At 38.3% G+C, this 26,014-nt stretch overlaps 1 long non-coding RNA gene across 1 annotated transcript; it reads left to right on the top strand.

Annotated features, from left to right (window-relative positions):
• Positions 1 to 299: 299 nt before the first annotated feature.
• On the top strand, positions 300 to 9,641 carry LOC130455544 (uncharacterized). Its single transcript, XR_008913596.1, has 2 exons — positions 300 to 379; positions 8,003 to 9,641. It is a non-coding gene; the product is annotated as an uncharacterized LOC130455544 (long non-coding RNA).
• The last annotated feature ends 16,373 nt before the right edge of the window (positions 9,642 to 26,014 follow it).

The raw sequence follows: 26,014 nt of genomic DNA, 5'->3' as shown, positions 1-26,014 counted from the left end.
TAGCCTCTTTTATGCCAAGAAATCTGATGACACAATGACAGAAAATTCAATAAAAATTAAAATAGAATAAAAGCAAAATCTTTCACATAGGCAGTTCTTAAGTAATGACACAAGTGCTGATTAAGCTAGAAAGTGCAAAAAAGATCACTATGGGTGGTAACTTAAGTGTATTATTGTATCTGACCTTTCCAAGGTCTCTGCGATAATCAGACAAGGTTTTTGTGTTTTTGCTGATGATTATGATGTCATATTAGCAATTGGGTGACTGATATGTGCACTCAGGAGTAGCCCTACAACTCCTATTTGACTGTCTTGTCATATGCCCAAGAGCAGCCCTCCACCTCCTGTCCAACTATCCTGTCATACACAGAGTGATGTGGTAGGATTAATGGAAACTCTTGGGTTATAGGCTTAAGGTCAAAATGCCTGTAAATAAGATTTGATAACACTCTAAACTTTTTTCTTAGCGTATGTTTATAATTCTTATAAAGCAAACTATATTATTTGACTATTACCTCAAGATTAATGATTATGTTATTAAAGTAATCATAAAGGCTAATACTATTATAATCATAAAACGGGGTAGGGGCTTGACAGTCACAAAAGACTTCATGCAGATGTTGCTCCAGCTATATCTTGAAGAGAGCAAAGCCAAAAGGGGGAGTAATAATTATCATAACAATGACCTACTAGATATGTTTGGGGTTTTTTTTCCTGCTTCTAGTCTCTCCCCCCCCCCTTTTAATCTATGTAGCCCCCAGTAGTGAGGGTGGACCTCAGTAAAATCAAAGCCATGATCTGGCCAGAATCACTCCTCACATGAGGCCACAAAAGCCCCTCCTTTCCACCCCTCCCTACTGTACTTTGTAGAAACTGTTTGTTCTTCCAAGAAATTACTGATGCAGGAATTCTGAGAGAAATTTGATTAGATGGTTATATATTTACCTGTGGTTTATTATCCTATAGAAAACTCTGTCTAAATGTTGGTGAGGTAAGTTAAGTCATTGTACTAAGATTATAAATCTTTACTCGCCATTGTCCAGTTTACCTAATCCCTTAGCCTACCTCACTTTCTCTATAAAATACTAACTGTGATCAATAAACCTTGCCTCTGATTGCTATCAGCTTCAGTGGCCCTCCTGACACCTATCATCCTTCTCACCACTTCTCATTCTCCTCATCCCTTCAGGCCCCCCAGATGTTTTTCAGTATCACCAGACAAATCTATCCACTACTTAGCTAGCAAAGTAATTTTCCTAAAACACAGTTCATACCCCATGACTCTTCTGCTTAAGCATCTTCAGAGACTCCCTACTTCCCCCAGGAAAGAATACAAACTTCTCAGCCGTTAAACACTTTAATAATATGGTTCCCAGCCACATTTCTGGTCTTCATAAACTCTGCATTCCAACTAAACTAGCCCACTAGCGATTCCTCCAAACTCAGCATCACGTCTGGACTCTGTTGCTCTGTAGATAAAAGTGATAAGACCTAATGTTAGAAAAGTGAAAAAATAGGTTGCCTTATGTGCTGCTGGTAACAGCAAGGTAAATTGTTTTAATCTTCCTAGAGAGCAATCTGTCAATCTGTATGTAACAATAGCTATAAAACAATCCCTCCCTTTTGATGTAACAATTCCATTTGTAGGCATTACACTCCAAGAAAAATAAACCAAAAATAATTTATTTAAATATGCTTGTTAAAATGTTTTATAGTAGAAAATTGGTAATAACTCAACAATATGGAAATGTTTAAAGAATTTATTGTTGTTTAACATGATAGACTACTATGTAGCTTTTAAAAATGATATCAATAAATAAAAATGTTTCTATGAAATATTTAATGAAAAAAAAACCAAACTAGGATTACAATTAGGTAGAAATATATGTAGGTACATTGCAAAATTTAGAAAAAATTTAGAAATATGAAATAATTTAGAGTTCTTTAAGTTCCCCCACTTCTTCTCCCTTATAAACCAGCCCCAAGTCAAATCCTTCTGTCCAGTATCTCTAAAGACTAGATAAAAGGGGAAAAACACAACTAAGTTCCTTTTCTAAAATATCAGTAAAATAGAAGGACTGAATTAAAAGAAAGAAAATCTAGGTTAAAATTCCAGCTTGGTCACTTACTACTATCCTAGGTGATCTTGAGCAAGTCATCTAAATTCTCTTGGGGACTCAATTTGCTTATCTATTGTAAAAATAAATGAAAAACTGTAAAAATTAATGAGCAATGAATTGACTATGGGTGACAAACTGATTTTAATACCCTACTTACTATGTTTACAAAGTATCTTCAGTTTATATAAGTGAAGTGAAGCTCATAAGTGAACTTCTCTTCAGGGCCAGGCTCAAAGACACTAAAGAGAATCTTGTTATAAAAAATAAAATACTTATTGAAATTATAAGGATAAAAAAGGATTTCTAACTCTAAAGGATTCTAATTCCACCCAAATAAAACTCTCTGGTTTTTCAAGGAACAGCTTCTCCTGTAATATTTATTAGGAAAATATGGGGGATTGAAAAAACATGGAATTCAGGTTTGTAGCAGGTAATGGAGGAGTTGAAGGGAGAGAGGGAATGGTGAGGCAAAGGTGAGAGATGCCCACTGCCAAGAGGCTATTTTTTACCAAAATGGGATGTCCAAGAAATGAGTCACTTATGATAGCTTGGGGGAATGTCTTCTCGCTGGATTGCTGCCAAAGTTGCCCCAGAGCAGGCTAAACACAGATCCTCCTGAGGGACAAGCCTTTCCCCCCGACTTTGGACACACAACAGGGGTCCAATAGGGACCATTTGTAATTTGATGACTGAACTGAGGTTCAGATTCCTCTATGCCCCAGAAAAGATAGTCCACTTATCTGACTGCAATATTCTAATAAGTGAAATCTTAATAACCAGTTCAGATTGGAGAGAAATCAGGGAAAAGGGAAGAGAGAGGTTCCTAAATAAGGTTGGAGTCTTTCTCAGCTTCGGAGCTGAGACCAGGTCTCACAGGCTGGTGGAGGGTTTCTCCTGTTCCTGTCTACACTATATCTGTGCTAGTTTTCTTAATTTCAGAATCTTAGCAGTAGACAGCAAGCAAGAAGAACAGTTCTGACCTTTCAACGCTGATTGGGCCAGTATCTTCGAGCTGAAGCAAGTGGAAGCACCACAATCCAGAGCCTGGGAAGAACCGAGCACCTCCCACCTCCAGCACCAGGAAGAAAGGAAGGGCAGAAGGCAGGAAGTGCTAGTCACAAGACCCAACTGCCACTCCCAGTTGCCCCTTCACCCACCAACAGTCAGTCTTGACAATTTCCTCTCTCTCTAATATTCCCACTGTTGCTTGTTCCAACACAGTGGCAGAAAATACAGAATTTGTTCTAGTTTCCTTTCCACACTCCTGTTTCCACAGGCTACACTGATCCTTCCTGATCTGACTGACCCACATTTTTACTATTCTAAATAAACTAGCACTATTAATCTTATAATTTTTAACTTTGTCTCAAAGTTATAAAAGTAACAAAGGCTAGCTGGCTGAGACTCAGCAAGAACCAAGTTAGGACTCTGAGCCTTAGCAGACTCAGAGTCCAAACCAAAGACCAGGTCTTTCTTTGGTCTTCTCAGATATAAACCCGATTTATAAAATAGCAATAGATAGTCAGTAGTGTTTCCCAAGTTGGAAAAGGAAAACATTTAGCTTCTTCAGGTCCTTCCCTCCTTTCCTTCTACCGCAGACAGTGAGAGAAAGAGAGAAACAGATGTTAATTCCTCAAAGCCTTCAGAGAGAGTGTAACTGCCCACTACCTCCCAGAAAGTAACTGCCACAGAAAAACCATTAAATTATCAACATTTGAAACTGATACTTTGTCTCAGCTCTGCTTCAAACTCCAATTCTTTCTCAAGTTAGATCCAACCAATGGGCAGGACTACCTTTACAGGTAAAGGATTTTGGCCTAGGGGGAAGAAACCATTTTGACAAAAGAGATACTCAATAGCTGATGGCATTAGCCATCCCCACTTAAACTACTTTAAGGTCTATTGTTAGTCTAAGACTAGTGAAGATGGACTTTCCCTCAGGGAGAAACTCATGATAAGGTCAAACTAGGGGTTCTTCACCTTTAAGCTAACTAAACTGGGGGAGGGAGGTTATAGAATCTTACTAGACTACAAGTTTGGGGGCTTCTAGATTCCACTTTGACAGAAGAAATATATTGTAAGGGATCAAGAAGTTAGTGTTGGGGAATAGAAATAGCAAGTGTAGACAATTCATTAGGAATTTGACAGAGAAGGAGAGGATAGAATGAGCTATCTTGAGAAGATGGCAGGGTTCAAGGAAGAGATATTTTACTGAGCCTATTTTTAGCTTGAGTAAGAACACACAAGCAAGGTAGTTTGAAGATGCCTGAAAGAGAATAAGTTCATTGATGACAAGGTCGCAGAGGAAATGGAAAAGTATGGAACAAATACAAGTGGAAGAAGAAAGCCAATTCTTCCCCTGAGACTAGAGAGAAAGAAGAAACAATAAGTTAGGACACTGAAAATTTAGGCATAAAGACTGACTTTAACAAGGAAGAAGGTCAACTTTTCCTCTGAGTCTTGAAAAGAAAAAAGGATGGGTTAAAACACTGAAAGGAATGAAGAAAAAAATGTTGAAAGAGTTCATATTTCAATGCCTTAGTTTTCTCAGGACCCAGCTGTTGAAATGGGGAGGGGAGACAAAAGAGGCAAGTAACAGAGACTGATGTTAATGTGTTACAGTACAAAGGCTTATCTATATCCTGTTATCTCCTTATGAAATGTGAAGATATTTCCCTGATAGAATTTGAAGGTCAGTTTACCATTGGTTCATAATAGACTGAGCATGTCCTTAGGTGGCCCTTAAAAAGAAAGCCAGTCTTCCCTGAGAGACAGTCAAGCAGTCATGGCAGGAAGTATTTCTAAAGAGTATAATTCCTGGTAGCAGAGAATACAGCCATGAGTGAGGAAGAGAGTTGTCCTGATGGTTAGGAGCTGACCCTTCTGAGAAGAGCAGACCCTGGGAAATCAGCTGAACAACATGTCCTGAAGAGAATACTATACCTGTCTGGCACAGAAAAAGATTTGATAGCAACCAGGATGTCAGTGGCAAGGCACAGGAGTGAGTCTCATCTCCAGGGGACATGTTGTAGAGTGATCACAGCCAGGCAAGGATTTGGAAGTAGTAGGCCATTTGGGAGGAGAGAGAAGTGGGAAAAATAATAGATAACATTAGATAAGATAACATAAGATAATAACATTAACTCAAGAAAAGCTGTGAAAGAAGAAAGCTAGGTTTTAATGAATGCAAAGAGGTGGATTACATGTTGAATGAAGAGGTTCAGAATAAAAGGAAGTTTAGTAATTGTTTTTAAGGGATGGGAATAGCTTCAAAAAAAGCATAGTGAAAGGGACAGGCAAGGGAAAATGAAAATGGAGGAAGGATGAGATGGGATTGGAGTCTAATAGGTGTGAATTTTAAAACTATTCCACCCTAATCAGACTGTACTTTAGAAGACCTGATTTAGCTATTTCCTGATCAGTAACAATGGAGATACTTGGAATAACAGAATCAGGTCTTAGAAACTCTACATTTCTCCACCCTTCTTAATTTAACAAGATTAAGAAGGTCTGCATCAAATCAAGATTTAATTATCTGAGAAAATGGCCTTCAACAGACATGTGCAGAAAAATGGACAGACCCCTGGGCTGTCATAAGTCAAGCTAAGTGATCATTGGTACAGATGAGATGCAGGAAAGTGCCGTAAAACCGTCCATATAAGGCACATCACTTCCTCTCTCTTTTTTTCCCCTGAAGAGGTGAAGTGCTGGCTGGCAGCATGTTAGGCGTTCCAACATCTTGGAGGGGTGGCAATTATTTGTCAGGGTTTGGCGGTGAGTTTTGCCCTTGACCTGATTCAGGTTCAGGCATCTTTAGCTTAGCTGAGCCCCTTTGGAAATCAGGTTGATTCTTTCCTTCTTTACACTCAAAACCTTACTTTCTAGATCTCCTAATCTTCCCACCCAGTACTAGCCCCTTCCTTCCTCCTTCTTCTTAATATCCTCCACTATATCAATTAAATCACCATAAAATATCCAGCTGAGTTTGGGTGTTTCATTAGGATTTTATAAATAAAATCCTTGGCAACAAAATATAATTATTACATTCAGTCTCAACCATAATTTTAACCTTTACATAGGAAGATGGGATTTGGAACTAGAAAAGTATCTGGATAAGAGAACTGAGGTGAAGAGAATGATAGGATCTTCTAGTCACAAGGAAGGAGAGTGCTTGGAGGGGTGGAGGAAATGAAAATTTTCCAGGTTAGGGAAGGCCCTGAGACATCAGTCTCAGGCGCTGGAAGCCATCAGATCATGACGCCTTGACAGAGTCACATATGGTAGCTGGGGAGACCACAGAGTGGTCCTTGGCAAGATGTGATTGCCCACCCAGTCCCTTTTTACATGACCTCTTTCATCAATGCCCCTTACCTATGAATTGACATGATTATTATCCCCCCTAGTCTCAAAAGAAATAATGCAAAAGCAAAACACATGTACCCTAATTCCCCAAAACATCACAAAAAGATCAGACCCTTAAACCCAATCCCAAAAAGACTATCACGGGTTAACTTTTATTTAGGTACATAATTCCCAGCAAAACCACAGCTACAGGCCAAGCCCCAAACTTTCCCACTCACAGAAACCTATTCTCATGAAGCCAGCACACAAATCAATCATAGAGGCCCATTCGATAAGCCACTAGTCTAAATTTGAATTGTGTTCCCAGTATCCCTCAACCCCAATGATATGATTGTTGAATTGTTTTTTAAGAACTGTTGATTAATTATTCCATTTTATTAAAATCAATAAGTGATTTTCCTTAATTGTTTGTAAGCTCAAAACTTCTCACCCGATAATGAGAAAATTAAGCCACCTGTGACAAAATCATTTATCTTGTGTGCAACCTTTATTCTGTCTTTAATCACAATATAAAATATAAAATGTTAATCAAGTGATTTGTTAAAAGTTAATGTATCACTTTTCCAATTATCTCTCTTTGAACATGTGTGTTAGGTAATGTGTCTGCATGCCAAGAAAATAGGTATAAAAATAAATCCCAGGCCTGGGAATGGCGGAGCAGCTATCAGATGCAAAGCAGTCCCGTGGCCATAATGATTAAGCTGTCTTCCGTTTGTTATTTGTGTTGACTGATTGTTCGCCACCTGTTGGGAACCCTGGAGTCACGAGTGAGGCTAGACCCTGACCACGGCACCCAGGATTCCTTTTATAATAGGAATTTACTTCCAAGGAACTTTCACAGATTCCCCAAAGATAAAGTCCACTACTTCATAATTAATCATGTATAGCCTTATGACAGCTTGTTCATTGTCTTTAATTGTTATTTAAATCCATTATTCTAATGAACTGGAGGAATTCCATGTGAACTGGAAAGACCTGATGGTTAGTACAGGTACAGATCAATAGGAGCAGAACCAGGACAACATCATATACAGAGACTGATAGATATATTATGGCCCAATCAAATGTAATAGACTTTTCTACTAGCAGCATTGCAATGACCCAAGACAATCTAGAGGAACTTATGAGAAACAACAATATCCACATGCAGAGAAAGAACTGTGGGAGTAGAAATGCAAAAGAAAAACATATGATCAATCATGCAGTTCAATATGGATATGATTAGGGTTTTGATGTTAAATGATCACTCTATTGCAAATATGAATAACATGGAAATAGGTTTTGAACAATGATACATGTATAACTGAGTGGAATTTCTTGTCATCTCCAGGATGGGGAAGGGAAGAGGTGGAGGAAAATATTGAATCATGTAACCATAAAAAGAATTCTGAATTTTAAAAAATAATAAAATAAATAATAAATCTATTATTCTTATTTAACATAATCAGTCATCCCCAAGACCATATTATAAGCTCCATGAAGGCAGTGCCTTATTTTTAATTTTTTTCATCTTTCCACAGTGCTTAACAGAATTCCTTGACTAAAGCATGTGGAAAGAAAGACTGAAGCAAGTTTTGGACTTTCTGCCACTCAGGTGGAACAAACATTATCACACCATCCTTAACTCTCCATGATAATGCAATTCCATTGCAAGCTGATGATGGATTGCAAAATGAATGTTCAAAGCAACAAGAGAAGTCTGTAGTTGATGAACAAAACTGGGATATGATAACAGATCCATAGGAAGGAACAAACACACAAGAACCAAATTTATCAACACATAACACAGAGTTATATCATACTGCTGGGCAAGAGCTGGCAAAAGACTTGGGGAATACCAAAATCACTGAGCGTCAGAGCAAGACAAGAATCACACATAACCACTATATACAATGATATTTGACTCAGAAAGCTAGGAAGACCAAGAACCTTATGAATATATCAAACTTTACAATAAAAGATCACAAAACTTTACAAGAGTGGGAGACAGATGATTACAATAACAACTCAAATCAAGAACAAATGATCCAGTCAGAAGACTTAGTTCAGGGTATAGAAAATACAAAATCATTAGAAGAAATGATGGTGGCACTGGGAATTAAGAATTTTCAAGAACTTTATGAAAAGTCTGAAGTTGAGGAATAAGACACTGAATTAAGAGTAGAACAAAATTATATACCTGATAGAAAACAGAGGAAGAAGCAAACAATGTAACAATCCTATCCCACCTTCCTTTCTCTGACTTAGAACTTCTCACAAACCAGATTGTCGATTAACAAAATATATACAAGCTTTACAAACAAGAATAGCAGAGTTGCACAAAATGGGCTTGAAACAACAAACAGTACCCCTGGATTACAATTTTCACAATATCAAACCAGGAGATAAAGTACACTTTTAAAAATTTAAATAGAAAATTGGCTACAGACATAAAATGGACTAGACCACATGAAGTATTGCTTACTACCCCGACAGGTATAAAAATTGCAGGGAAAGACTAATGGTTCCACTGTTCCCACATAAAACCAGAAAAATCCAACATCACTGTAACAGACATAGAAGAAGAAGATAATTAGACAAAAGATGGTGCTGTGAAATGAAAACAAAAACATATTTACATCAAAAAATACACCACAAAGAAACAAGAGTGACACATAATGTTCGAGACAACAAGATCCCAGTAATCAAGCATACAGCAGCGACAAAAAGACAACTTTCCAGTCCAGAGGAAAAGCATCCCAGAGGAAAAGATTTTAAGCCAGAGCAGAGGAAAAGATTTAAAAGCATCCCAGAGAAAAAGCATCAAGAAAAGCTGCTAGAGAGAAGAAACAAAGAGGAAAAACTGAAATGGACAGCTAAGACTTTGAACTTTGTAAATTTGTTTATATAAGAAGAGGACAGATAGAAAACAGGTATTATATGTAAGACTGAGTAAGGCAAAATCATAAAACAAAATTAATTTCACATATTAGGGAAATTGCATGCAACACTACATAACTTGGAAGAAAGAAGAGATACTTCAGTCAATATAAGAAGTGGAAATCTGAAGAAACTTGATAAGTATTGATTCAACACAACAATATTAGACACAAAACACAAAATCACAAACTGACATATATTGGGAGACCTTGTTTAAATAAATAAGTGTCTGAAATTGTATTTAGGCAAAATGTAAATATGTATAAAGTTAGTTCCATAAAGTCTTAGGCAACTAGGAAGATCAATAGATTTTTCTATTTGACGGACATCAAAATTAGGGAACTATGTATATTATTGTTTTATATGTAAATAATCTCTATAAATAATGTATATACTATAATTAGGTTAGTAACATAGTGATAGAGTGTAAATATGTAGAATAGTATGTATATATGTTGTACATAAGATTAGGTTATAAATTAGACTAGGGATTTAGAGAATAATAATAATAATAATAAGTAGGGAATAGATTAGGAGTAAGTTAAGCATAACATAGACAGTTACATTTGGGAATAGACAAGCTGCATTTTCAGATAGTAAACTTTTAATTGTTTATTATATAAAGTTAATGCTAAAATTGTGTTTAATGGAAATACATATAGATAAAATAGTATGCAAATAATTATAGATATATAAAATAGGAAAAATGTTTGTATTAGTTTAATATCAGAATAAGTAGTATTAGAACTAAGATTCAAATTTCTTTGTAATGGTTGTGTTCAAATATTTATTGTATTGAATTTACTGTAAAACCCCAAAACTACCCTTACCCAAACTTTCCTGCATAGAATTCCTTAGAGTAGATAAAGTTAACATTGAATATTGATAGAGTAATTGAGGGAAGTTTATTATTTGGGGGGGAGTAGTTAAAAATTAAATTTAGTAGATTGGTAAGTATAATAAAAATAAGTGACCTTGGGAAGGTTACAACAAAAAAAGGGGACAATTGTGGAAAGGAAAACTGAAGCAAGTTTTGGACTTTCTGCCACTCAGGTGGAGCAAATAGCAGTTGGAATGTTAGAGAGAAGATATTGACAAGAAATGACAGTTTGTGGGTGGAGGGGAACTTGGAGAGTGACAGTTGGTCATGGGACTCTCTTTCCTGGCCCTCGGACTGGAAGGAGTCTCTCTCCCTGTCTCTGGATAGAAGTTCCTCTATTCCTGATTTTCCTAACTGTGTGTGCTCTACCTGGATTCCTGTTATTGTGTCATCAAACACAAAAGGACTTAAGGGGAGCAGTTTGAACTGTAAGGCCAGTCTTTAAGGGCATCAGCCTGAGGAGACAGGCCCAACCAGCTCTGAAAGTTAGAACCTTTTCCTCCTCATACTGTCTATTGCTAAAGACTTTGAACTTAAGAAAGCTAGCATATATTTAGCATAGACAGAAATAAAAGAAACCTTCCACCAGCCTGTGAGGCCTGGCCTCAGCTCAAAAGCTGAGACAGACTCAGACCCAATCTGAGAAAAAGCATAGGAAACCCTTTTTCCCTCTACCCTGATATCTTCCTGATCCAAACTTGTTATTAAATTCATCTTTATTTAATTAAATCACAGTCAGATAGGAGGAGAACAATAATTTCAGGGGGACATAGAGGGAACAGAACCAACAGACAGCCATTCAACCATAAACAGTCCTTATTGGACCCCTGCCAGGTGACCTTGGTCTAGGGGAAGGCTTATCCCTCAGGAGGGTGTGTGATTACCTGCTCTGGGGTATCTTCAACATCAATCAATAGAGAAGACATCCCCTCAGGCTATCATCGGTGGCCCATTTATTGGGAACCCCAATTTTCAAAGATAGCCTCTCATCAGGGAATATCTCCTTTTACCTCACCAGCAGCCATATGCCCTCTGTCCCTTCAACTCCTCCATTCCCTCTTACAAAACCTTCCTTATCCCTTATACTTCTTCCTTGATCTCTACAATCCCTATAACTATTACTAGCAGAGGCTCAGAAAGTTTTTTTACAAAAGCGTTCTATATGATCTTGAGTTGAAAGGGACCTTGCAGGTGTTCAAGTTCAACCCCTTATTTGCATATTAGGAACTTGAGACCCAAAGAAGGAAGGTGACTTGCCTAAAGTTGATACTAGTGTTTTAAAGGATCTATGATTCCATTGATGTGGATACACCCCTCAGATATGCAGATTATAACCCATCCTATGCAATTCTTATCTATTTTAATCTTGTCCATAATTATATGGATAATAAGTGGTAGAATTAAGATTCAAACACAGAAAATATGTTTAGAGCCTAAAGGAATTTTAAAGATCATTAAGTATAACCTCATTTTATAAGTGAGAAAACAAATGCTAAGAGAAAGTGAGTGGCTGGCACAAGGTCACACAAATAGTCAATATCCAAGCTGGAATTTGAACCCAGGTCCTTATATTACAATTTCATCAGTCTTTCTACTCACATTGCCCAGTAGCCCAATAGGAGAGCACAGGGAATAAGACTCACAGGCATCAGAGCTGGAGGGGAGCAGAGCACTTGGGTCACTCCCTCCCCCTCTCTACACTCACCAAGACACTCCTCACTTCATCCACCCCTTTGCCCAGCAGCCCAATGGTAATACTTCCTCCCTCCTCTGTGTGGGTTAAGGGAAGGGGCAGACCCAACACATGATGGAGCAGGCAGGCATGGCACTAGGTCTGGTGGGGTGGAATGGGAGTGGGGCCCAGCACTCTATCTCTAAAAGGTTTACCATCACTGGCCTAGAACCAAGCTGCCTTTGGATACTAATCACTAGGCAACTGTACTGAGGAAATGCCACTTGAAAAAAGGCTTTCAATAAGCCCAAACCAGAGTTGTAAAAGGCAAATTGCCTCAACTCTCTGAACTTTAATTTCCCCATCTGTAAAATAAGAAGGGTAGATTAAATAATCTTTCCTGTTTCATTTGGGCAACTCTACTTGGTAGATTTGGACTCAAAATAAAAACAACATTCTTATTTTCCCCTCTTCCACCATTTTATCCAAGTTCAATCCCCTGAAACCAAATGGAACATAGCTAATGCCTCTCATATGTGACAACCTTTCAAATATTCAAAGATGGTGACCATGTTCCAACCTTCCTCCCAACGAAATTTTCTCTTTTTCACATTAAACACCCCCACTTCCTTCAACCAATCTTTTTTATGATTTCCTTTTAGTGCCCTTGCCATCTTGGTTTTCTTCTATTGCAAACACTTCTCAAAGTTATTACTTATTAAAATGTGACACTCCAAATTGCACAGAATACTCTAGATATGGTCTGACTAGCACAGGATATAATAGAACAATTCTCTCTCTGTTCTGCGTGCTATTCTATCAAGGCAGCTTAAGATTGCATTTACCCATCACATTCTGCTGTTGACATATTCTAGGCTTGTGGTCCATTAAAACGCTAGATCCTTTTTCTCATAAACTGTTGTCCACTTATGCCCTCTTCACCTTAAACTTTTGTCATTTTTTAACTTGAGTGCAGAATTTTTTATCTCTATTAAAATTAATCTTGTCAAATTCAGCCCATCATTCCAAACTCTCAAGATGTATAATCGTCTTAATTATATCACCTAACATATTATTTATCCCTTTCAGCTTTATATTATCCACAAATTTTATTAACATATCTTTGATAAAAATGTTGAATAGAGTATGAACAAAGATATTAAATAACTTAAATCCCCCCACTATAGACCATCTTTCTAATTGACATTGATTTATTAATTGCCATTTTCTTCAGTGCAAATAGTCAACTAGTTTTGACCCGTCTAACCATACTGTCTTCAAGTCAACATCTCTTTGCTATACTTCAGTGCCCAAACTCCTCTTCTAGGAGAAGAGAGTGAGATCATCTAGTAAATTAAGACACAGATCATTGCATTCAGCTCCCCCTTTTCCTGTGGCCTATATCTAGATTCAGTAATAAGACAACCATATATAGATCTATATAGACCCCAGGGAAATACACAGATACCACATGTGTTTCAGATTGCCTCTTCCAGGGAATTGGCAGCCAGACATACATCCAAACATGGAGACAAAAGGGAAATGACCAGGAGTGTCAGAATGCCATAAATGTGCCAAAATGACACTCTTAGGAACCTCACCTGTCCCTGTTCCAATATTCTCCCACACACAACTCTCTCTCAAAGCCAGGATGTTCACCAGAGATGTTCTCCATTCCTTCTCCCAATCCCCAACCCCACAAATCAGTTTAGAAGATGTAAGGTAGAATTCCCACACTCCACTCCACCTGCAAATCTCTCAGCTTCACACCCATAACTTTATGTTATCAATCTTAATATCATTAGAGACTTTTACCAAATGTCTTGCTGAAATCAAGGAATACTATATGAAACACCTAGGTCTGTCCTTCCATGTGAATCACCCTGAATGCTACCTCGAGTCCAAGGAAATTCAAGATGTGGGTCAGCATCCACACAAAACCTTAGCAGGAATTTACCAAGCCAACTAGAAAGGACAAAACAGTTCAAATAAAAAGTCATTTAAACAAATAACATGGCAAATTAAATAACAAGAAAAGATACCTTCCTCAGTTTCCAAAGAATTACCCTCTCCCTCAGCTTACCACAACACCAATGAGGAAATGCACAAACACAGAGAATACCCATGCCCACATGGTCAAGGAATATGCCAGAGCAACTCACCTCCAAAGCTATATTACTTCTACCATTCTCTAGTGATGTCACCATACTGCTTTCTACGGGGCAGAGAATCTCCACTGGAAAATCATGTTATCTCTGCTGGTCTCAAACCACAGTTTTCCACTAGTCAGCTTCTTTAGGCTATTTGATGCTTTCTATTATCACATACTGTAAAATTCCTGATTGTGAACTTCCTTCAAACCATTTTGGAGATTCTGCCTAATAAACCTACAAAGGAATTGTATGAGACAGCAAGATTCTCCTTAGCTCCTATAAGATTCTCAAAAGCCATACAATGCCCCACTTTCCCTGAGGAAGAACAGAGAGCTAGGTGAACCAGGAAGGACTTTCAGCTTTTGTTTTAAATACTTTGTTCTAAATGTGAAATCAGCAACAAAATCACTAGTCTTTGTTTAGCATTCCAGTCAGCAACAAACCTTACTGGTTTCTATTTATATGCATGGGATAATTTTCCTGATCAATCTCTAGTAACCTAGTCAAAAGAGGATATAAGATTTGTCTGTGTGGAAGAAGAGCAATTCTATTTTAGAAATGTTTTATGTGACCTCTATTTTGACCATGATATACAGATAGTTCTTTGGTTAAGCAATTTGGGGTTCCAGCATTCTAACACAATATCCTTGTGACCACCATATCTTGGAAATGCAGTAATAATTCTTCCAAAAATTGCAACTGAATACCTCATTAATTAAGTAAGCTTTCCTTACCCACCACAGAAATACTGATGATTAGTGATGTACTCTAAGTGGGCCTGAAAAACTTTACAAGTCATTGGCTAATATGACAAAAAAGGAAAATGATAAATGTTGGAGGGGATATAGGAAACAACATTCTGTAAAACAATTTGGAACTATACTCAATGGATCATAACCCAGCAATACCAACATATCCCAAAAAGATCAAAGAAAGGGGAAAAGAATCTGCTTGTACACAAATATTTAGAGCAGCTCCTTTTGTAGGGCAGAGAATTGGAAACTGAGAGGATGTCCATCAAATAGGGAATGACTAAAAGGTTATGGTCTATGATTACAATGGAATTGTATTTTGTCATAAGAAATGACAAGAAGGACAATTTCAGAAAAACCCAGAAAGATTTGTATAAAGTGATGCAGAGTGAAATGAGAAGAAACAGAACATTATACATAGTAACATCAATATTATACAGTGATCAAACTGTGAAGAGTACATTAAGGATCCAAGACAACTCCAAGAGACACAGAAAAAATGCCATCTACCACCATAAAAGAAATTGATGGAATCTGAATGCAGATCATACAAGTTGTTAACTTGTTAAAAATCAAAGAACTATTAAGTAGTCAGAAAACCCAAATCTTTAATCAGGAGAGGGATAGGTCCAATATTTGGCCATTACACAGAGCCCAGCACCAAGAACTTTACAGGGCCTACACCCTGGGACTCTGGGGACATATCCCTGGAAGTATCACTGCACAGGATGACAGCTCTGATGAACCATGAAAATTGGGGAACTTATAAACCTCTTGGGGAACTGGGGACTGGGGAGTATGCTTGATTGACTTTACAAAGGCTACAAAGAAATGAGAAGTTCAAGACGGGATTATGAGGGAGAGGCTGATGCTTTACAATGGACACAAAAGGGAAAGATCCAGCCAAGGGCTGGGCTACCAGAGAAAGGACTTTGACACAATGGGAGAAACTACCAGAAACTACCAAAAAGATACTTAACATCTGATTGAATAGGCTAGCCCCACCTAACTGGGACCATCAAGTACTTTAAGGTCTATTGTTAGTGAGTCTGGGATCTCCCTAGGGAGAAACTTTCACGTAACAAGGTCAAACTCCAGGGTCTTCAGATCTGACATTGCTACAACCTTGGGGTTTCTAGATTCTAAGTTTGTTATGCGGTGCAGATGTGTACTCCTGGGGTTCGGGAAGGATACCTTTTGCAAGAATTTAAGACTCCAAAACTTAGCTTAAAAACAGAAAGAGAAATTTATTAATTTAGAAAATAATGTTGAGAATGGCCAGGAGGATAGCACGGTGGGGCAGCAAGATGGGGAGCAGTTCCTTGGGAGGACAGCATGAATGGAAAGAGTGTTCTCCAGACAACATCAGTTCTGGGGGTTTTATACTCTTTACAACAGATGCTATGTCATGGTATGGACATGACTCTAGAGTGGTAAACCCTCAGGCATTTGGTGGGGTGGGGTGGTACTGGGGTCTGCCTAGATGCATAAAGATTCCTTAGTTTTAGGAAACAAACATATCTGAAATGTAGTCTGATAGGATCAATCAAAGGAGAACAATCATCTCAGGGCCCTAGAGGGGTCATTGGATATTTTTAGATGCAGAGTCAGGAGGATGTAAGGGAGCAAGGGAGTTTCCCTGATAATAGCTTGCCTGAGTTTCTGGGGGTACAGTACCCATGTCATCTCCCCCACTCTCCAAATATGTAAGGGAAAAGGTGCAATGGTCTCAGTCTTCTGTAACTTCTTCAGAGCTGAGAATGGACATAGAGTTGTCCCTGCCTAATGTTAGGAGAGAGAGGTATTGACTGTAGGCAATTGTCCAGGGCTTCGGGCTGGGATGGTTGCAGAGGTTATGGTGACATCTGGCATCTGGGTGGCTCCCATGAGTGCTTTTACCCTAGAAGCAACTAGAGAGATGACAAGGTTACAAATGCAAGGTCCACATATCCCACAGGGGAGTAGCCAAAACTGGAGTGGTTGTGAAACCCCTTAAACTCTCCGGTCTTGGGTATACTTCAGAGGCACTGAGACCTTGGGCTAGAGGCCTGGGGTTCTCTCTGCTTTGGGGGTGCTTCATACAAACCCAATAATCAGAGTTTGACTACTTTGACTACTGCTTTCCCAAGTTTAATCAGAGAATTATATGTCCAGCTATCTTGGTATGCATGATTTAAAACACAGGAGAAGACCCAAAATTTAAGGAAAGAAATAGTTATGGTCAGGTAGTTAAAAGCAAAAGTAAAGGGGGTTAAGATAACAGGGAGGGAAAGGCTGTGGGCACAGAGTCTTAGGGACATGTCCTCAGTGAATGCCTAGGTGCTAGATAGCTGGGAACCTGCTTGGAGATGTGAAGGATATGTCCAGCGACTGCTTCCCCTGATTGGCAGACAGGTCACAAGGGGGAGAGTCAGCCCCTAAGATAGAAGTGTAGAAACCAGGACTGGGGCAAACACTAGAACACCAGATAGAAACAGAAAATTAATACAACAGAAATTGGCATTACACATTTGCATTTGGGTATCTTAGCCAACAGACTTCATCTTCAGAAATCATTTTCTGACAGGAATAGATCCCTTTAGGAAATCAGATTCCTGAGTTGTTTGCAGAGTTGGTATGTGATGTTTCTGTTAAAGAATATCCCTTTGCAAAGTACACATTAACTATAACATCTATAAACACTTGAGTAACAATATTTTACAGATGATCAAGAAAGCGTTGAGCTATTCCAAGCTTAAGAACCAAACTTCAACTGTGGTAAATTAAGGCTACAAATACAAGTTATCAATTAATAAATTTCACCTACTTCTCAAAGTATGTTGTTCCCTAACAATTTGAGAATTTTCAATTATTAACCTAATAGGTTGTTTGGGGAAATGGAAACTTACAATTTGCATTATGTACTGATTATGGGAATTTGTCACGAAGGAAAAGGCCCAATGGAAAATATTTCCTCATGTCCCAAGGGACACATAGTGAGGGCTTCACATATAGGCCAAAGCTATCACTGGCTCATGCCATCATTGTATCACTCAAGGATTAACAGTCTAGATGGTCAGAAGAGGTTCATTCCCAGGTGAGCCCAGAATATGCCTCTGTAACCATCCCAGGACATTCTGTGTCCTTTGTGTATATTGTCACCATTAGATCCCAGAAGTCTTCTTTTTCATTAAAGGACAAGTCTCACCTATTACAGCTCAGAGAAATTCTGCTTATCAGCAGTCCAGAAACAAATTTCCATACCCTCAAACAAGCTTTTCTGACCATTTGCTCTCTCTAAAGATTCCTTAAAGCCTATGAGTCTACATTATAGCAGTTCTTCTTACATATTTTGGCAATAATTAACTTATCACAATTTAGTCACAAAACCTGAACGGGAATGTTGAATTCATTAGCTCTACAGTAAATACAAATCAGGGCTAGATCATATCCTGGCCTTGGGCCATGTAAAGGAACTAAGACAAGATCAGTCAGGAATCTCTCTAAGGAATGTTCAGAGAACTTCCAGAATTATTTGTGATTTTCCACATACATCAATTCTAGAAATTATCCCTAAATTAAAGATTCAATTATGAGAACAGAACATCTATCTGTTCTCTTCACCTTCTGTGTGTGTGTGTCTGTCTGTCTGTCTGTCTGTATCTCTCTCTTTTTTCCTTCAAAACCCTCTGCTTAAAAAGCAGAACATAACTTCCATTCTTCCCTCACAAACCTGCATACTCAAGCTTTATGGAATTTAGATCAAAGTCCCTCTTTCTTCTGAATTCAAACCCAATATACCTTTTCCACTTTCCCTGACTTGTTTTTACCATCATAAGTCAAACAACCATTCCCTTGGTATCACTTCAATTGCACTGAGTATTGAACAAAATCTATGGTACAGTCCAGTTTATAAGGAGCTTTTGTTTATATCCAAACAATACTTGAAATACATACTTTAGCAGCAACTCACATAACATTTCAAAAATTTTTTCATAAAGCATTTAGTATTAAAGGATCTATTTTAAATTTAGAGATTTGAAACCTTTTAAGGACCATAAACCTCAAGCCTTTTGACAAGCAGACTGATTATCTATTTTCGAGACCAAGAAGTTAAATGTAACAATAAAGTTAGTCCAACTTTAATACCCTGGGTGAAAACCATTGAGATGAAAACCATTTGATAATTTTAAACAAAAACCCATTTTTGGTAAGTTTAAACACTTAAACCCATTTTTTTCCTTTAAACCTCTTATGGTGGAAAGGATGGAATACAGTCTTCTTGAGGCTATGCTACTAAAAAAAAAAAAAAACTCTTTTACAAAACTGATCCGTGGCTTTTCTATATAAACTGAAATTTCACTGTCTGACAAAATTAAAATTAGGATGTTATTTTCTAAACCCACATATATACATGATCACAATTTTGAAATAGAATACCAATAAATACCTCTAATAGATAGATTTAAGCATTACTTCCTTTTGACTAGCAGACAGGGAAAGGAGATTTATCAGATCTTCTTATATCTCCTTGTTTACCTTAAAATAGAAGATAATTAATAGGTTGTTCTACAAGTTGAAAAAAAAAAAGCTTAGTTTTAAAAGTGTAAGACATTTAAAAATCCCCAAGATAGGGGTGTCTCACCAGTTGTCTCTCTGTTCAGAATCAACCCTCTTCCTCCCTGAAGCAGAGGAGGAAGCAGAGGTCTGATGAGTGAACTGATAGATTCTGGGTTTCCTTTTCCCCATCTCCGCCTGGATTTCTCAGCGGGCCCTTGCCTTAAAATCCAAGTAAAGAGTAGAGTTTGGAGAACTGGGAGCCTGGTGAGGGGATAAAGCTAAAAGGTAAGGAGCTTCTGTCTATAAAATATGTCCAATTGCCACCTGGTGTTAGAATTTAGGATATCAAAAATCCAATTTCCTCATTTTTGTTTTTTTTTTATCCCTTGATGTTGCTCAGCTATTTAACATGAGAGAAAACAAACAAACAAACAAACAAAAATCCAACTGAATTTTCTCTCAGGCTTCTTAGACTTGATCTCTTCCCAACAGGAGAGGCCTGGAAGCATGCTTCTCCCTTTGTCTTAATTGGGTTGGCTAGTCCCTATCTGTCTTGACCTCAGGCTGAAAAAATTTTTTTTCATTTGTAAGTAGAGGATGATATTACAATTTTAGGGTGCCATGGATAGGCCATGCCTCTTGCTTATCAAAGTATAACATGGGCAGTCAACATTACAAAAAGAAATTAGTTGCTTTTTCTTTAAGCTGTTTAGTGCCAATATTTTCCAATTTTTAAGTATACACCCCAAAGGGAAATCTCGGGGTACACTCTGTCTCTGTCCCATTTAGATGCAGAATGGCCAATTCCACACCGGTGGGTCAACAACTGTGCATCCACAGAGGTTGCCCGACCAAGAGCACTCAGTTTAACACTGAGGCGAGACTTCCCACACACCAGAACGTCTTCCAGTATCAGAAGGGAAAGCTGCTAGACAGACCCCAAAATCCAGCAGCCAGACTGATCTGGGGCCTATGGGAGAGAGAACACAAAAGAGTTCCCACAATGATATCACCCAAAAGATGGGGGTTTCAGGAGTCAAAGAAAAGGCTCCTTCCTACCTGAGAAGCCATGTCCTCATGGATGATCCGGGGCATAGGAGTAGCTTTCAGGAGAGCCAAAAATGTTGAGTGCCAAGACGTTATGAGGTGCAAATGTGTACCCCTGGGGTTCAGGAAGGATACCTTTTGCAAGAATTCAAGACTCCAAAACTTAGCTTAAAAATAGAAAGAGAAATTTATTAATTTAGAAAGTAATGTTGAGAATGGCCAGGAGGATAGCAAGGTGGGGAAGCAAGATGGGGAGCAGTTCCTGGGAGGACAGCATGAATGGAAAGGCTGTTCCCCTGTGTGAGGGCAGCATGGATGGAAAGGCTGTCCTCCAGACGACATCAGTTCTGGGGATTTTATACTCTTTACAACAGATGCTATGTCATGGTGTGGACATGACTCTAGAGTGGTAAACCCTCAGGCATTTGGTGGGGTGGGGTGGTACTGGGGTCTGCCTGGATGCATAAAGATTCCTTAGTTTTAGGAAACAAACATATCTGAAATGTAGCCTGATAGGATCAATCAAAGGAGAACAATCATCTCAGGACCCTAGAGGGGTCATTGCATGTTTTTAGGCTGAGTCAGGAGGATGTAAGGGAGCAAGGGAGTTTCCCTGATAATAGTTTGCCTGAGTTTCTGGGGGTATAATGCCCATGTCATATAAGTTGACATATTTATTTCATGAGTGTTTTCTTGTACATGTGATACATCTTCTTTTACAACATGATGAATATGGAAATATGTACTGCATGATAGCACATTTATAACCTATATCATATTGTTTTGCCACCTTAGGGAGGAGATAGGAGATGGAAGGAGAAAAAGAATTTGGATCACAAAATGTCAGAAAATAAATGTCAAAAATTGTTTTTCCATGCAATTGGAAATAGATATGTCTAATAAAGTCCTGGGAATAAATAAATAAATGAATAAATAAATAATGAATGAAAAACTTTACAAACCAAACATGCACTATAGGAAGCTAGAGATGCTTCCAGCAAGCAGATTCCCTTACCACACTAATAAATTTATTTTCCTTTCAGCTTGACTACTGTTTTTGTTTTGTTATTTCTAGGCTTGTGGATCCACTTGGTGAGTGAAATGCTCCCAGGTGCCCAACTTCCTCTTGGTTGAGAGATTCCCCTACTTCTAACATCAATTGCTCTTACAAAATCTATGCTGGTTTATAGTGGCCCACATTTCACTTACTAAGTGATTGTAATATATCCTAGAATCTAATCTTATAAGAATCCATCTTCTTTACAAAAATTGGGACAACAATTTGCCTGAGTCCTGTGACATATCTCTCATTGTTCTAATTTCTCAAAAATCACTGAAGGCAATTATCACATTCACCAGTTCTTTTAGGACCAGGGGATGTAACATCCAGGTGACTTAAATCCACTGACGGTTGTTAGGTGACCTCTTATTATCGCTTCACTTTTCTCAAATTTTAATTCCTTGTTATCCTTTTGTTTTATTCTTTTTATCTCTTATAATGTGATTTTCCTAGTTAGGTTTAGAGTCCAAAGTTTCTAGTGTTGTGGATCCAGGATAAATCAAGCAGGATGCTCTTCTCACCTCCTACCCTACAAACATATTAGCATTTATATAGAGATTACATTGAGTTCAAATGAACATCAAAAACCACAAATAGCCTTTTAGGTTAAAAGAAATCACAAAAGGACTATTACAAGGAAGTTTATATAGTAGAGAGAAACAATCTCAGTCTTTGCCTCCTTCATCTTGGGAAGGAGAACAAAAGATAATTTGGGAGCCACAATACTGTGAGCTTGTATATGAGCCCCAAGTCTCCTATACCATCATCATCATTAGAACACCAGCTTTCAGATGCAGACTCTTTCCCCTGGGAGTAGATTTGAAAACGAATGAATGAGCATTTACTCAGTGCTCAGTTATGCACAAAATAATATGCTAATACCAGGAATACTAATACAAACACAAAATAGTCCTAGTTCTCATGAAGCTTACCTTCTAAGAGGAGAAGACAATATTCAAAAGGAAAGTGGCCAGAGAGGGGGCTTTAGTTTGAGAAATCATAGGAGAGTTGATTAACCCACTCTTTTTTTTTTTAATTTGATTACAGTTCCAGAGCTGGAAAGCTAGGAGGGAGGGAGGGGAGAAGAAAGTATGTATGGCACAGGCACATGGCATCATGGAAAGGATAGGGCACATAACAGGAAAAAAGAATGTGAAGATGGCAGTGCCAGGTAGATATAAGGGGCTGTGTAACACACATCAATATAGCAGGGTGAAGGAAGGGATTCAGGGCAGCAAGAGTTCCTGAGCCCCTGGTACAAGGCAATGACAGGAAAAAAGGGCCAGGTCCAGTCATTGGGAGGGTAAAACATCAGGTAGAGCAGATGGCAAAAAGAGGGCCAGGATTAAATTTTATGGAAAGTGTGCTGGATTTAAGAGTCTGGAGAAACTTGAGTTTTAATCTTCCCTTAGATTCTAACTGGTATGACCATAAGCAAGTAATATCCCCAAGTCTGATAGGATAATAATACTTGTAGGACCTGCCTCCTGAGATTATTGGGGACATTAAGCAAAATAGCCTAAGTAAAGCACTTTGCAAACTTTAAAGCACCATATAAATATAGGATGCCCCAAAATTCTTAGTGTTGGGGGAAAGGGGGAAGGAGTGAAAGGAATAAGCTTTTATATAGTGCCTACTATGTACCAGACACTCTGCTAAAATCTTTTACAAATATTATCTCCTTTGATCTTTTAAATCTATTATTTGCTATATTAGAACTAAAAAGGGCACAAAGATTTTAGGAAAGCCCATTATAAACTATGATTATTCCACAGGATCCCCCAAAGCCCTTGCTGGGTCTTTTTAACCATACCTATATGGACTTGCTCTGTGCAAACCAATATAAACTAGTTCCCTATAATAGTGCCATACTCATATCCTGATCCTCTGACCCCAAACCCCCACAGGGGAGCTTGCTCCCTTCCCTGTCATCATTGGCCTCAAATACTTACTGTCAACCTAGAATTGATTAGAGTAAATGATAGAAAAATAGAGGCTTTCAAAGACCTCCATTTCCAAAAGTGCATGCAGCTCTCTTCCAAATCCTCCCTTTTTGAGAGTGCTTTTAGAAAATGGAGTGGTTGAAGACGTCACTGCAGCTGCAGCCCAGGTTTAAAATGCCCTACGGTTTGGAAATGAGACACACACATGCTCTTTGTGTGGTGTTTGTTTCCCAAAAGGAATGCTAAATCCATCCCCAGGCCTTTGTGAAGGGAACATGAATGGCTGGAGTGGCAGCCAGCACTATGTGAAGGGAAAGAAGAAGATACTTGGCCAAGCAGGCTTCTGTGAATGTCTTTGTTCCTGCCCCTCTTCCCTCTGAAATCAATTAGATACTGGTTTTAATGCTATGATCAAAGAGCAGGGAAATTTAAAGCTCTCATAGGGAAGGCTGCTGCTTCTACCCAAGGGCCTGAGAGACTTAGAAAATATAAAATGACCACTTGTCCCATGAGTGGCTGCAGAAAGGATTTATATTGGTTACTCCATTAGAGCAGAAAGCCATATGGAGCTGGGTCATCTCTCCAAGCTCCATAGGCTGTACTAGGGCACCTGGGCACTCAGATGAGGTTATTTACAGACCCACATCAACACAGAGGCTCAGAATTGTTCATTAAGCGTTGCATCTGTTTGGGCTGTTCTTTAGCAATCAAACAAAAATCTCTGTGAAAATATCCCTGGTTTTCTTTTAAAACACGTACACATACAACAGAACACAATGTTGAGATGAAAAGGAAAGGAAAATTAAAAGAAGAAACTGTTATGTCTGCTCAATACCTTCCTCCCCAAGCCCCCATTGTCAAAAAGTTTTCCCCAGACTCTTTTCGAGACAAGACCACAGACTTGGCAAGTAAGGAACCTTAGAAACCTCATGTTTCTCAATCAGTCCTCATGTTTTAAATATAAGGAAACTGAGGCACACAAAGGTTAAATGACTTATGCAGGATGCTGCTGCTAGTTAAATATTTTAAGCAGGGTTTGAAACCAGATCTTCCTGACCTCAAGTCCAGCTCTCTTATCTACTATACTGCTTTTCATCTTAATAAAATTAGTAATTAACTTTGAAATGTATAAACAATTTAGAATATGAGGGGAGGGATTTTCTTTTACACTTTTTCTTTTTTCCCAACCTACCCCCTCTTCAATCCAAATAATAGTCTTCCCCATTTCAATGGTTTTCTAACTCAAAGGTTGTAATAAAGGAGGTATATAGCTTTTGGGCAAGGATACGTTCCCTTCTGTCCAGGAGCAACCTCGCTAAACTGCTCAGCTTTACAGAATTTCTTTCATCAATCAATACCCTGGCCCTGCTTCCTGTCATGCTTTCTTTAAGTCATAATCCACACTATTTCCTAAATAAGCCTTTCTGGGAATCCAAAGAATATAATTGTTCAGATGAAGCAAGAATATATTAGTTCCTGGAGAAGCAAGAAAACTGAAATAAGCAGGAAAGCAATCCATTTTAGAAAGGAAGAAACAGAAGACAGCATGAATCATGTAATTTTGAAAAAACTATGTAGAAATTTGTTATTAAAATAAAACAAAGATAAAACATTAAAAATAAAATATGTAACCAAAAAAAAAGGAAGAAACATATCTTCTGAGAAATTTTGAGCTATGGGCCTCCAAGCTTCCAAGATCCATCTCAATGGCATTTAATTCTTAAGTTCTGATGGATATAACTGTGGGTTAAATGACCATATGACAGATTTATCTAGATATCTAGATTTGGTCCTGGACCACAAAGCTGAGCGTTGAAGGGATAGAAGGAATATAACATGTTGCTTGGCTACAAAAAATGGAAACTGAAAGTCACAAGGAAGGATGGAGGAGAATGGCATCATCTTTGGAACAGCTCTGAGACAGGTCAATATTGATAGTAGAGAGAACAAAGGAAGTATGGCTGATAGAGAGAGACACTGAAGCACAACAGAAGAGTCCAGGAGCTGTCCCACATAGCTTGTTGGGAATTGGTCCAACAATTCCCAAAAAAGGAGTCTGTTTATTACTGAATCAATGTTTTTCACTGGTTCTATTTTTCTAATTGATACACTGTTAAATTTATCAGAAAGACTGTTCTGGGCCTCCAGATACAATATAGTTAGAGATGATGAGTTCTATCTCCAGAGAAGGGCAGCTAAGTGGTATAGTGGCTAGAGTGCCAGGCTTGGAGTCAGGAAGATTTATCTTCCCAAGTTCAAATCCCACCTCAGGCACTTGTTTAACTTTGTCGCTTACCCAATTTCCTCATCTGTAAAATGAATTGGAAAAGGAAATGACAAATCACTCCAGTATTTTTGCCAAGAAAACCCAGTACAGGGGTGCAAAATGTCAGCCATAACTAAATAACGACAAATCTCAGAGGATACAAGACTTCATATCTATTCAAAGAGATCTTAGAGGTCTTAGAAACAATATACAGACATACCTCAGAGATTTTACAGGTTCCATTCCAGACTTCAGCAATAAAGCAAACATTGCAATGAAGTGAGTCACCTGAATATTTTGG

Source organism: Monodelphis domestica, chromosome 7, assembly GCF_027887165.1.
Source record: "Monodelphis domestica isolate mMonDom1 chromosome 7, mMonDom1.pri, whole genome shotgun sequence".
In the NCBI taxonomy this organism is placed as follows: Eukaryota; Metazoa; Chordata; class Mammalia; order Didelphimorphia; family Didelphidae; genus Monodelphis; species Monodelphis domestica.
This window is presented reverse-complemented; position numbering and strand designations above follow the sequence as displayed.